Source organism: Astyanax mexicanus, chromosome 13 (assembly GCF_023375975.1).
Source record: "Astyanax mexicanus isolate ESR-SI-001 chromosome 13, AstMex3_surface, whole genome shotgun sequence".
Lineage (NCBI taxonomy): Eukaryota > Metazoa > Chordata > Actinopteri > Characiformes > Acestrorhamphidae > Astyanax > Astyanax mexicanus.
The window spans coordinates 52279063-52292512 of record NC_064420.1 but is presented as its reverse complement, the minus strand read 5'-3'; the positions used below and the strand labels follow the sequence as shown (position 1 = coordinate 52292512).

The 13450-nt window shown below is 40.8% G+C and overlaps 1 protein-coding gene and 1 long non-coding RNA gene across 3 annotated transcripts in view; both read right to left on the bottom strand.

Moving 5' to 3' along the window:
• hdac7a (histone deacetylase 7a) overlaps positions 1–9975 on the bottom strand; it is a 103023-nt gene extending 93048 nt beyond the window's left edge. For both annotated transcript variants that reach the window (XM_049486494.1, XM_049486498.1), the window contains exon 1: positions 9672–9975. The gene's annotated coding sequence lies outside the window, so the exon portion shown is untranslated. The remainder of the gene's footprint in view (positions 1–9671) is intronic.
• Positions 9976–10865: 890 nt separating this feature from the next.
• On the bottom strand, positions 10866–11150 carry LOC125806772 (uncharacterized). Its single transcript, XR_007441613.1, has 2 exons — positions 11093–11150; positions 10866–10974 (listed from the first exon to the last, which is right to left on the bottom strand). It is a non-coding gene; the product is annotated as an uncharacterized LOC125806772 (long non-coding RNA).
• Between the last annotated feature and the right edge of the window lie 2300 nt (positions 11151–13450).

Here is a 13450-nt window from a genome sequence, read left to right as displayed (position 1 = left end):
ACTACCACACACTCAGCTTTACCCCACACTACCACACTCAGCTTTACCCCACACTACCGCACACTCAGATTTACCCCACACTACCACACACTCAGCTTTACCTCACACTACCACACACACTCAGCTTTACCTCACACTACCACACACTCAGCTTTACCCCACACTACAGCACACTCAGCTTTACCTCACACTACCACACACACTCAGCTTTACCTCACACTACCACACACTCAGCTTTACCCCACACTACAGCACACTCAGCTTTACCTCACACTACCACACACTCAGCTTTACCTCACACTACCACACACTCAGCTTTACCTCACACTACCACACACACTCACCATTACCACACACTAACACACACTCAGCTTTACCTCACACTACCACACACTCAGCTTTACCTCACACTACCACACATACTCAGATTTACCTCACACTATCACACACACTCAGCTTTCCCCCAATTTAACACACACTCAGCTTCACCCCACACTACCACACACTCAGCTTCACCACACAGTACCACATATACTGTACTACAATCAGTACTACAACCTGACTAACACTGCAGCTACCACACACTACCACACCCTCAGCTTTACCACATACTACCACACACACTCAGCTTCACCCCACACTACCACACACAGCTTTACCCCACACTACCACACACACCGTACTACACTCAGTCCTACAACCTGACTAACACTGCAGCTACCGCACACTACCACACCCTCAGCTTTACCCCACACTACCACACACTCAGCTTTACCACACACTAACACACACTCAGCTTTACCACACACTAACACACACTCAGCTTTACCTCACACTACCACACACACTCAGCTTTACCCCACACTACCACACACACCATACTATACTCAGTACTACAGCCTGACTAACACTGCAGAACATCACCTAGAGATCATCAATACTCTCAACCAGCTTTACCGCACACTACCACACACTCAGCTATATCTTTCACCACCACACACTTAGCTTTACCACACACTACCACACACTGTACTACACTCAGTAAAATTTTATTGGTAATTCAGTCTGATCTGCAGTATATTTGAGTTGGTACTACAGTTCAGTTGATGCTACAGTTTGATTACATTAGTTAATAGTTTATAATAAATCATGCAAAGTAGATAATCATAGTGGATACTGGAAAAAGTCATAGTGCATACCAAATAATATTAGAAACTGAACAATTCATAATGGATGCTGAAGGGTTTATTGTAGATAATGGATTACACATACTGGTATGAGATAAACTGAACAGTCTAAAGTAAACACTGAATAATTCATAGTGGCTTCTCTAACAATTCCTAATAAATACTAAATAATTCATACTGGATACAGTGGTGTAGGGCTCTGTAGTGAGTTATAGGTGGGTTATTAGTACAGGTAGATCTGTGCGGAGAGAGAGAGAGCGAGGGAAAATCAGAGAAACGAGAGAAACGAGAGGAACGAGAGAAATGTGAGAAACGAGAGGAACGAGAGAGCAGAGGAATAAAGATGAATGAATAAAAGAAAGAGTGAGAGCATGGAAAAGGATGAGCTGCTTCTCACACACGTCACTATCAGTAACAGCAGTGTGTACACGCAGACCCTCACACACACACACACACACACACACACTCACACACACTCACACACACTGTATTGAGTGTGTGAGTCAGAAGCTGAACTAAAACAGAAATGAAAGGAAATAAAAATAGAGAGAGCGCACTACAGCTCCCCCTGCTGGAGCAGTGGAGAACCACCCGTAAATAATTCATACTGCATACTTCATTATTTTTAATGAATCCTGAATAATTCATAATAGACACTGCATTATTCAGAGTGGATACTAAATCACTTATAGTGCACATTTAATAATTCACAATGGATACTGAATCATTCATAGTGCATATTTAATAATTCACAGTGGATGCACTATTGCGCCCCCTTGCTGAACTGAAGATTTGATTACTGAATCACAGATTTTTTTATTATCTGTTAATTATGACGAACTCATCATCTCACGTCTACTCCTGTGATTTTATTGGCTGGTTGCAAAGCTAAAATCTGATTATTGTCTCTGATAATTATCTAATTATCAGAGTTAATATAAACATGTTGATTATTTCTTGATCTGATTACTGACAGGTTTACTGTTCTGCAGTAATCTGATTATAAAACACAGTGGTTTTAATGTTATGGCTGATCAGTATAATGGGAATATAGTGGTTTTGTGTAAATAAAACTTCCTCTCAGCGCTAATCATTAGCGGTGTTTAGTCTGGGCTGGAGAGGAAACGCAGTGCTGGGAGCTGATAGGCTTCTACTGGAACAATCCCAGCTAGCCATTAGCCGTTAGCCGCTAGCTGCTTAAAGTGGCAGCATGAATCAATCAGCATTCACTTCCTGCAGCTTTCAGCATCCGACTTCTAAAAATCCCAAAACACCATCAAAACACCATCGCTAACTGCTAACATGTCCGTTACGTATACAGTAAAACATACGTACAGTGTTTCCAATATACACCCTGCAACCGGTCACTGCTTACAGTCACCAATAGTGCACTTAAACTACAGAATACTAGTATATGCTTCATTATACACAGCTTATACACAGATTAAACACAGCCTACACACATCTTAAAAACAGCTTATACACAGCCTATACACAGCTTATACTCAGCTTATACACAGTTTATACACAACCTATACACAGCTTATATACAGCCTAGACAGAGCTTATACACAGGTTATACACAGTTTATACACAGCCTATACACAGCTCATACAGAGCCTATATACAGCCTATACACAAACTAAACACAGCCTTTACACAGCCTATAAACAGCCTAAACACAGCTTATACTCAGCTTATACACAGCATATACACAGCTTATACACAGCCTATACACAGCTCATACACAGCTTATACACAACCTATACACAGCTCATACACAGCTTATATACAGCCTAGACAGAGCTTATACACAGCTTATGCACAGCTTATACACAGCTTATATACAGCCTAGACAGAGCTTATACACAGCTTATACACAGTTTATACACAGCCTATACACAGCTCATACAGAGCCTATATACAGCCTATACAGAGTTTATACACAGCTTATACACAGTTTATACACAGCCTATACACAGCTCATACAGAGCCTATATACAGCCTATACAGAGTTTATACGCAGCCTATACACAGTCAAAACACACTTTATACACAGCTTATAAACAGCTCATACACAGCCTATACACTGCCTATACACAGCTTATACACAACCTAAACACAGCCTTTACACAGCCTATAAACAGCCTAATCACAGCTTATACACAGCTTGTACACAGCTTATACACAGTTTATACATAGCCTTTACACAGCGTATACCCAGTTTATACACATCTTATACATAGCCTACACACAGCTCATACACAACCTATACACAGCTCATACAGAGATAAATACAGCATAGACAGAGCTTATACACAGCTTATACACAGCTTATACACAACCTAAACACAGCCTTTACACAGCCTATAAACAGCCTAATCACAGCTTATACACAGCTTGTACACAGCGTATACCCAGTTTATACACATCTTATACATAGCCTACACACAGCTCATACACAACCTATACACAGCTCATACAGAGATAAATACAGCATAGACAGAGCTTATACACAGCTTATACACAGTTTATACACAGCCTATACACAGCTCATACACAGCTTATATACAGCCTATACAGAGTTTATACGCAGCCTATACACAGTCAAAACCCTTTATACACAGCTTATAAACAGCTCATACACAGCCTATACACTGCCTATAGACAGCTTATACACAACCTAAACACAGCTTATACACAGCTTGTACACAGCCTATACACAGCTTATACACAGTTTATACTCAGCCTATACACAGCGTATACCCAGTTTATACACATCTTATACACAGCTCACACAGTCTATACACAGCTTATACACAGTATATACACAGCCTAACACGGCCTATACACAGCTCATACACAACCTATACACATCCTATATACAAATTATACACAGCTCATACACAGCATATACACAGTTTATACATAGCTTACACACTAACAATGTGGTGGTAGTGTGTGGTAAATCTGAGTGTGCGGTAGCTGCAGTGTTAGTGAGGTTGTAGTAGTGAGTGTAGTATGGTGTGTGTGGTAGTATGGGGTAAAGCTGAGTGTGTTGTTTTTTATTATCTGTTAATTATGACGAACTCATCATCTCACGTCTACTCCTGTGATTTTATTGGCTGGTTGCAAAGCTAAAATCTGATTATTGTCTCTGATAATTATCTAATTATCAGAGTTAATATAAACATGTTGATTATTTCTTGATCTGATTACTGACAGGTTTACTGTTCTGCAGTAATCTGATTATAAAGCACAGTGGTTTTAATGTTATGGCTGATCAGTATAATGGGAATATAGTGGTTTTGTGTAAATAAAACTTCCTCTCAGCGCTAATCATTAGCGGTGTTTAGTCTGGGCTGGAGAGGAAACGCAGTGCTATACAAATTATACACAGCTCATACACCATTCATACACAGCATATACACAGTTTATACATAGCTTACACACAGCCTATAGATAGCCTGTACACAGCCTATACACATCTCATACACAGCACATACACAGCCTATACACATCTTATACACAGCTCATACACAATTTAAACACAGCCTATGCACAGCTTATACAGTTTATACACAGCTTGTACACAATTTATACACAGCTCATACAGAGCTTATATACAGCCTATAAACAGCTCATGCACAGCTTATACACAGCATATATACAACTTATAAACAGCCTATACACAGCTTATACACAGCTTATACACAGCCTATACACAACATATACACAGCCTACACACAGCCTACACACAGCTTATACACAGCTCATACACAGCCTATACACAGCTTATACACAGTTTACACAGCCTATACACAGCTTATACACAGTTTACACAGCCTTTACACAAATTACACACAGCCTATACACAGCTTATACACAGTTTATACACAGTTTATACAAAGCTTATACACAATATATACACAGCTCATACACAGGTTATACACAGTTTATACACAGCTCATACACATAAAATATCAGATCCTGTTGAATATAAAATTCACCAGTTTATAATAAAAGTAGCTTATTTTCAGTGTTATGTACAGATATAGTTTTCAATGTTAATGTGTGTGTTGTGTTTGTTCTTTGTGCAGTTTGAGGACTCTGTGTGAGTCTGGGAACAGAGCGTGAGGACATTAATCTCTGTCTGGCAGGAAGTGTAGCCGAGGGTGGGGTTTGACCCCTCTGACCCCTCTTGACCTTCCTGTGGAGTAAGTACTGGTGGGTCAGTCTCAGAGTCCGAGTCTTTAAAACGCCCAGATCAGATTTCCCCAATCCGACCATCTAAACTCACAGCAACCACTGCAGGTTCAGATTAAAGCGATAGTAGTAAAAATAATTGATTCATTTCTTAATTATAGCCACTCAGTCAGGCTAGTACTTCCACTTTTAATACACATCCTTTACACAGTTTATACACAGTCTATACACTGTTTATACACAGCATATATACAGTAACATCATCCAGTACTTTACTGAAGCTCTAACGAAGCACTGGAAGGGGCTTAAACTCCTGAGGTCAGTAATTATGAGGTAAAAATGTACTTTTGGTCACTCAGAACCAAAGCAACCACAAAGTAACACTAAAGCAAAGGCCTGACATTCCAAAGAAACCATCTAGCAATGCCTGAGCAACCATGTGGGATTCCAAAGTAACCACTGAGAACTGCCCAAGCAATCATGTGAGATACTCAAGTAACATCTAACAAAACTCAAATCAAGAGCCTGGAATACCATATCAACCATGTAGCAACAACATGTAACAATTTACAGTAGTGTAGTAGTGCAGTAGTGTAGTAGTGTAGTAGTGCAGTAGTGTAGTAAGGCAGTAGTGTAGTAGTGTAGTAGTGCAGTAGTGCAGTAGTGTAGTAGTGCAGTAGTGTAGTAAGGCAGTAGTGTAGTAGTGTAGTAGTGTAGTAAGGTAGTAGTGCAGTAGTGTAGTAGTGCAGTAGTGCAGTAGTGTAGTAGTGCAGTAGTGTAGTAAGGCAGTAGTGCAGTAGTGTAGTAAGGCAGTAGTGTAGTAGTGTAGTAGTGCAGTAGTGCAGTAGTGCAGTAGTGCAGTAGTGTAGTAAGGCAGTAGTGTAGTAGTGTAGTAGTGCAGTAGTGCAGTAGTGCAGTAGTGTAGTAGTGCAGTAGTGTAGTAAGGCAGTAGTGTAGTAGTGTAGTAGTGCAGTAGTGCAGTAGTGTAGTAGTGCAGTAGTGTAGTAGTGCAGTAGTGTAGTAGTGCAGTAGTGCAGTAGTGCAGTAGTGTAGTAGTGCAGTAGTGTAGTAAGGCAGTAGTGTAGTAGTGTAGTAGTGCAGTAGTGCAGTAGTGCAGTAGTGTAGTAGTGCAGTAGTGTAGTAGTGCAGTAGTGCAGTAGTGCAGTAGTGCAGTAGTGTAGTAAGGCAGTAGTGTAGTAGTGTAGTAGTGCAGTAGTGCAGTAGTGCAGTAGTGTAGTAAGGCAGTAGTGCAGTAGTAGTGCAGTAGTGCAGTAGTGTAGTAGTGCAGTAGTGTAGTAGTGCAGTAGTGTAGTAGTGCAGTAGTGCAGTAGTGTAGTAGTGCAGTAGTGCAGTAGTGCAGTAGTGTAGTAAGGCAGTAGTGTAGTAGTGCAGTAGTGCAGTAGTGTAGTAGTGCAGTAGTGTAGTAGTGCAGTAGTGTAGTAGTGCAGTAGTGCAGTAGTGTAGTAGTGCAGTAGTGTAGTAAGGCAGTAGTGTAGTAGTGTAGTAGTGTTTGACCTAAGGTCTGGTTTTGAGATTAATGGCATTCAGAGCGAAACTCCATTACTTTGATCTTCCTGAGGTCCAGACATTAACGTGCACTTCCTCCTTCGTTGTGTTTAAAAATGGACGTGTACAAATACACACACACTCACACACACTCACACACACTCACACACACTCACACACACACTTTCCAACGGTAAGGGGAAATGGGTGCCCAGGGGACGGCGGCACAAATACTCATCACAACTCTGGTCGTGGTGCTGTTTCCTCTTGTGCGTGAGACGAGGGTTTTCCCTTATATATCACAATAACACACACACACATACACACACTCACTCACTCACTCACTCACACTATACACACACTATACACACACTTACACACTGCACTAGTGTCCGAGGAAGCTCTCTGTTTCAGTTTCGGTAAAGAAGCTCTTGGTGATTGATGGGAACGCTCTGCCCTCACCTGACCAGTGTCCCCTACAGCGCTCCATTCAGAGGAAGCTCCCTTATTAGGCAGCCTTCTGAGGGGGCATATGTGCACTTCTGAAAACGCTGTACAGTTGGGTTTATGGTTTTATTTTAGATAGTTATCTTCCACTCTACGATCTAACAGGCATCCTTCAGCTATCATTAGCTTAGCATTTGTGCTAAATGGTTTGTATGCTATATGCTAGCTAGCTATGCAATACTGCATACAGTAGCAGTCCAAACTTTGGACAAGACCTCTTCTTCTCTTTCTTTTTATGTTTGTTTTTTACATTATAAATGTAATATTAAAGACTATATTAAAGCTCTACAGGAACACATGCTGAATTATTATTAATAATAAATCAGGATCTGTTTTCTACTTTAGATTCTTGTAAATAAGTATCAGATGTGTGTTTGAGTTCAGATCTGCAGACTCTTGGTGAGATTTTAATCTCAGTATCTTCATCAGGGAGAATCACCTGGAATAGTTTTCTCAGAGTCTTGAAGGAAGGAGTTTCTGGAGGTGCTGAACAATAGCTGCTGCTATGAAGCTCCAGCTCATCCCAATTAAATCACCTCAAATCACCTTAATCTCAGTTCATCAGATTACATTAGTAAATTACATTAAGTAAATTACAAGTCTTGCAATCGTTTAAATCTCTAAAATATTAATCTACAATGTAGAAAATACATTAAATAAAGAAATAAAGTGAATGATGAAGACGTGTCCAAACTACTGTACTGTATTAGCCCAAAGCTCTTACGGACTAGCCACAGGATAATACTGAATATTAGCCAGACGTTACGCCCAAACACAACACAAGAAGCCAAGAAAACAACACACACACACACTTACACACACACACACAAACACACACACACACACATACACACACACACACACACACACTCAAACAGCAGAGGCGCTGCTCCCTCTCTCCAATCGAATGCTTATCAGCTCTTTCCTTCCACTCTGCGCGAGAGCAGAGAGAGAGAGAGCGAGAGAGAGAGAGAGCGAGAGCGTGGGAGCTAAAGAGAAAACCTGCAGAACCCTAAAACAACAGGAGCACAGCCCAGTAACACGACCAGAGAGAGAGAGAGAGGACAAGAAACTGAAAGACAGTGGAAAAGAGATATCAGGACAAAGAGAGAGAGAGACACTGGGGAAAACTTGAGAAAGAGGGAGGGAGAGGCAAAATAGAGGGATGAGGAGGAGAAAAGTGAGGAAAATAGATCTGAAAAAGATCCAAAAAGTCTATAGTAAAGCACTAGTAAATATTAACCTCTATTAAGCTAATGAAGTTCTAATGAAATCTCAATGAAGCCCTAATGAAGCACTACTGAAACTCTAATAAAACACTAATGAGTCTCTAAGGAACAACTAATGGAACTCTAATAAAGTCACAATGAAACTCTAATGAAGCATTAATGAAACTCTAATGAAACTCTAATAAAGTCACAATGAAACTAATGAAGCATTAATGAAACTCTAATGAAGCTCTAATGAAGCACTAATGAAGCAACAATGAAGCACTAATAAAGGTCTACTTAAGCCAAAATTGAGCCTGAAAGCTCTAATGACACTCATATAAGGTCCTAATGAAGCCTATATGAAGCTCCAATAAGACTCTAATGGAACTGTAATCAAGTTCTGAAGAAGCCCCAATGCAAAATCTTTAATAAAGCCATAATTAAACACAAATTAAGCACTAATATAGCACTAATGAATCTCCAATGAAGCACTAATGGAGCCAAAATAAATATTTATTGACACTCTAATTAAGCACTAATAAAACCCCAATAAAGCAGTAATGAAGCAGTAATGAAGCCCAAATGAAGTATTAATTAAGTACTAATGAACTCTAACAAACTCTATTGAACTTTACTATACATTGCTGTTATTGTCAGATTGCAGAGGTGTAAGATGTATTTATACACTGTAGCACACTGATACTGCAGTGAACTTCAGCCTGCAGGGAGCTAAAGTTTGTATTTGTATGTTTATAATGTGCTGAATGTGGTGTGTTATGATGAAAAACTGATACATCCGGTAATAAAGAGTTCTCGTAACTTGTAGAGTTCTCTTATCTGTTATTAACATTTAAACACAGGTCATCTCGGGTTCTGATGTATTGTGTTCTGCTTGGTTCTGTCTTTTTGTAAAGCACTTTAAACTGCATTTAAGTATAGAAATATTTATGTTATGATGTCATCCGCCTCAAATCTAAATAATTCAGATTCTAATTAAAGCAGCTATCCTGAATCTCGTCCTGTAAGGAGACAGGACTCTCAGCAGGTCACTCACCAGCACACTGTGGAACATCTAGGCTTGTAGGAGTTTCACGGCGTAGCGCTGGGTATATCCAATGCGCCGACTGTCCAGTTCTCACTTAGGTCCTCTTCCAGATCCAGCAGAACCAAAAGTACCTCCACGGTTTTAGATGCAGGATGAGGAGAACAAGCAGAGAACCGGCAGAGAACCGGCATAAAGAAGACGTCCGTCTGCGGTGTTTTCAAACTCCAGTCGAGGGTTTCAGCTCAGCAAGTGAAGAAAAGAGCTGAGTGTGTGTGTGTGTGGGAAAGAGAGAGAGTGTGTGTGTGTGTGTGTGTGTGTGAAAGTGTGTGTGTGTGTTTGGGGCTGGTGGGAGGGGCCCACTCGAAGGAGGCCAGGGGCCGTCTGCGACAGACAATGGCAGGAAACTGTGTATTGGGGCAAAATACCAACAGAGAAATTATTAAAAAAGTAGAAAAACAACCAACAACAATAAGCCAGGAGGGAAAACAGCCCGGCCTCCTCCTGCAAAAACTCCGTCCATCTGAGGTTCTGCACGAGAACCGGAAACAAACAAAACTAGAACCAGCACAGCTGTTCTGCTGAGGAGAACCAAAGCAACCACCAAGTAACCCTAAAGCAAAGACATGGCATGCCAAAGGAACCATCTAGCAATGCCTGAGCAACCATGTGGGATTCCAAAGTAACCACTGAGAACTGCCCAAGCAATCATGTGGGATACCCAAGTAACATCTAACAACACCCAAAGCAAGAGCCTGGAATACCATATCAACCATGTAACAACAACTTGGCATAACAAAAGTGTCCAAACAACCATGTGGAATACCAAAGTTATCCTCAACTATCCCAGAATTACAAAGACCTGGGATGCGATATTAACCATCTTGCACTACCCAAATAACCATGTGAGATACCCAAGTACATCTAGCAGCACCTAAAGCAAGAGCCTTGGATACCACATCAACCACAGCAACCACTTGCAACAACCAACAAATGATTTGGGTACCCATGTAACCGTCTAACAACACCCAATGCAAGAGACTGGAATACTATATCAACCATCTAGCAATTTGGGATGGCAAAGTCTCCAAACAACTCTAAAGCAAAGATCTGTGATACCAAAGTAACCATCTAGCAACACCTTAGAAACCATGTGGGATACCAAACCAAATACCAAATCTAACATCACTTGAGCAACCATGTAGATAGGGTTGCAGCGGTAACCGGTTTCACGGTATACCGTGGTATTAAAATGCACGGTTATCATACCGTGTGTGTTTGCTTATTACCGGTAAAACGCAAGCCAGCGGAGAAACTCACCCGCGCATGCGCAACTCTGCTCCGCTTCAGCTACTCAGCACACAGCGGTGAGAACAGCAGAAAGTGCTAGACTAGAGCTTCATTAACAATTATTATTGTTAATGAAAACGAACCAAATAACGAAAACTGAAAGTGAAACTTAACTAACCTATTTATAAGCGCTGTTTTCACTCCCGCAGTTCTACAGCGGGAGGTGTTGTGCTGATTCTGTCCGCGAAGCGGGAGTCGGATTGAGCAGGGAGTCGGATTCGGCACAACAGCGGCAGCACCTCGCGGCCCGCGGTGTTAGTTGTAAGCGCTCACGCTAGCCGCAAAATACGACAGAAAACACTGAGAAACTGCAGAATTATGTATTGGACTAAAATGAGCACGAGGAGATAAAAGAGAACCTTTACCTGTGAGTAGCTCACATCAGAACACGCAAATCTCTCTCTCTGTCTCTCTCTCTCTCTCTCTCTCTCGCACGTGAACTTCTCCGCACTGTGTTTAGCTGTTCTTAAAAATCATTTTTATTAAATAATAGTTCTATGCTTCTATGTTAGTGTTAATTAACATAATTCTGATCATATTTCGCTCATTCAAACAGCCTGAAAACAGACTTGTAATCTTGTAATCAACAAGCTTGTAATCAATGTGGCCGTAAAGTCACAGCTAAAGGAGGAAATACATCAAACCTGTTCTCCCATCTCCGAGAACACCACCCCGCTGTGCAGCGGAAAGTATGTGTTCAGTTTATAATTTTAATCTGAACATAAATAAAAACCTCTTTGTAGTCGTGCACAACCCATGCGGAAAAAGCGCTGAGTTATCCGAAATTTGGGCACGCAGGTACAGGCGTGAAGTGCGTGCTACGATGGATTCACGTGTCCGTGTAAAGGTCCTGGCCGGACTGGATGTGAAAGACGCCATTCATTTACATGCGTTTATTTTCAAATTCTGACGTGCCTGTTTTTCATATGTTGAAGGTTTTAAGGTATGAAAGCCTTAAAATAGAAATCTCTATTGTGAGGATCATGTCAGAAATAAATCCCCTCTTTCTGCAGTATCTGGTTATATACCAACTTTTTTATATATATACACTCTTAATGCCCTTAAGAGTAGTGGAAAAACATGGTTTCCTTCACCTGATGGTGTAGTTTCTACAATAAATAGTTAATTGAACATAAAACCTTTGTTGTAATTTCTTTAAGGGTCAGTTTAATAATATATGTAACAAACTGTGATACCGTGATAACCGTGATACCGCGGTATTTTCCGAGACGGTTATCATACCGTGAAAATCTCATACCGTTGCAACCCTACATGTAGAATACTAAAGTAATCATCATCCAGCCCCAAAACAAAGACATTGGATGCAACAGTAGCCATCTAGCAATACCTAAATAACCATGTGAAATACCCAAGTAACCATCTAGCAACACCTAAAGCAAGGGCCTGAATTACCATATTAACCATGCAGTAACAGCTTGGGATCGCAACGGATCAAAACAACCATGTGTGATAACACAGCAACCACCCAACAAATTGCAACACCCAACAAATTGAATCTAAGTGTCCAAACAACTTCAAAGCAAAGATCTGTGATGCCAAATTCAACAGTTAGTTCCAACCTCACAATCTGATTGGTTAAGAAGGATTTTAGCTGTGATTATATCTTTGATAACATCACGGCCTTCTCACACTAAACCTGTATCACTCCGCCGACGCATTGCCTAGTAACGGCGTATATACACAGGACAGCTTAGAATCATCAATGGCATCAGCGGCAGCGTTAGCTTAGCACAGGCTAGTGCTCAACCACGGCATGCTCGCCCACAGCGCTGGCTGTCTTTTGTGGAAAAAAGGGAAAGAAAATCGCTCGGCTAATGCCGTCTGACAGCCAGAACGCTAACCAGCCAGGCTAAGCTAAGTTAATGCTGAACTAAACCTACACTAACCTAACCACAGTCCAGCCGGCTAGCTAAAACCAACACCACCCAGCAAAACAAGCAGAAATGCTCAAAAATGCACAGCTTTCACCTGAAGAGACTCCACGGAGCAGGAGAGGAGAGTATAAGTGTTATTTCACGATCCTAATGTTACCATCTTCACTTATTCCCAATTTTGATTTCAAGCTAACTTTCGTGGTGTTAGTCTGTATGAACTATACACCGTTTTGTAGTTAAGTTTCAGTTCTGTTACAGTTGTGGTGGAACTACTTTTTGGCGGAAGGCTCAGTCCATATTAAAGCATATTCATTATGAATTTCTTAAAGTTCTTTGATTTATTTTCTTTATTCATTTTGTAAAAAAAGAAACTGTTGTATAAAAGTGTGTTATCACGAATAACATCACGGCTGTGATGATCTACAGTAGCCTTCGGCTCGTGCCTACAACCAAATCACAGCTGTGATGTTATTCGTGATAACACACTCCCTCTCATGTTCTATTGCTTAAGCATCATCTAGCAACACCTAAAGCAAGAACTTGGGA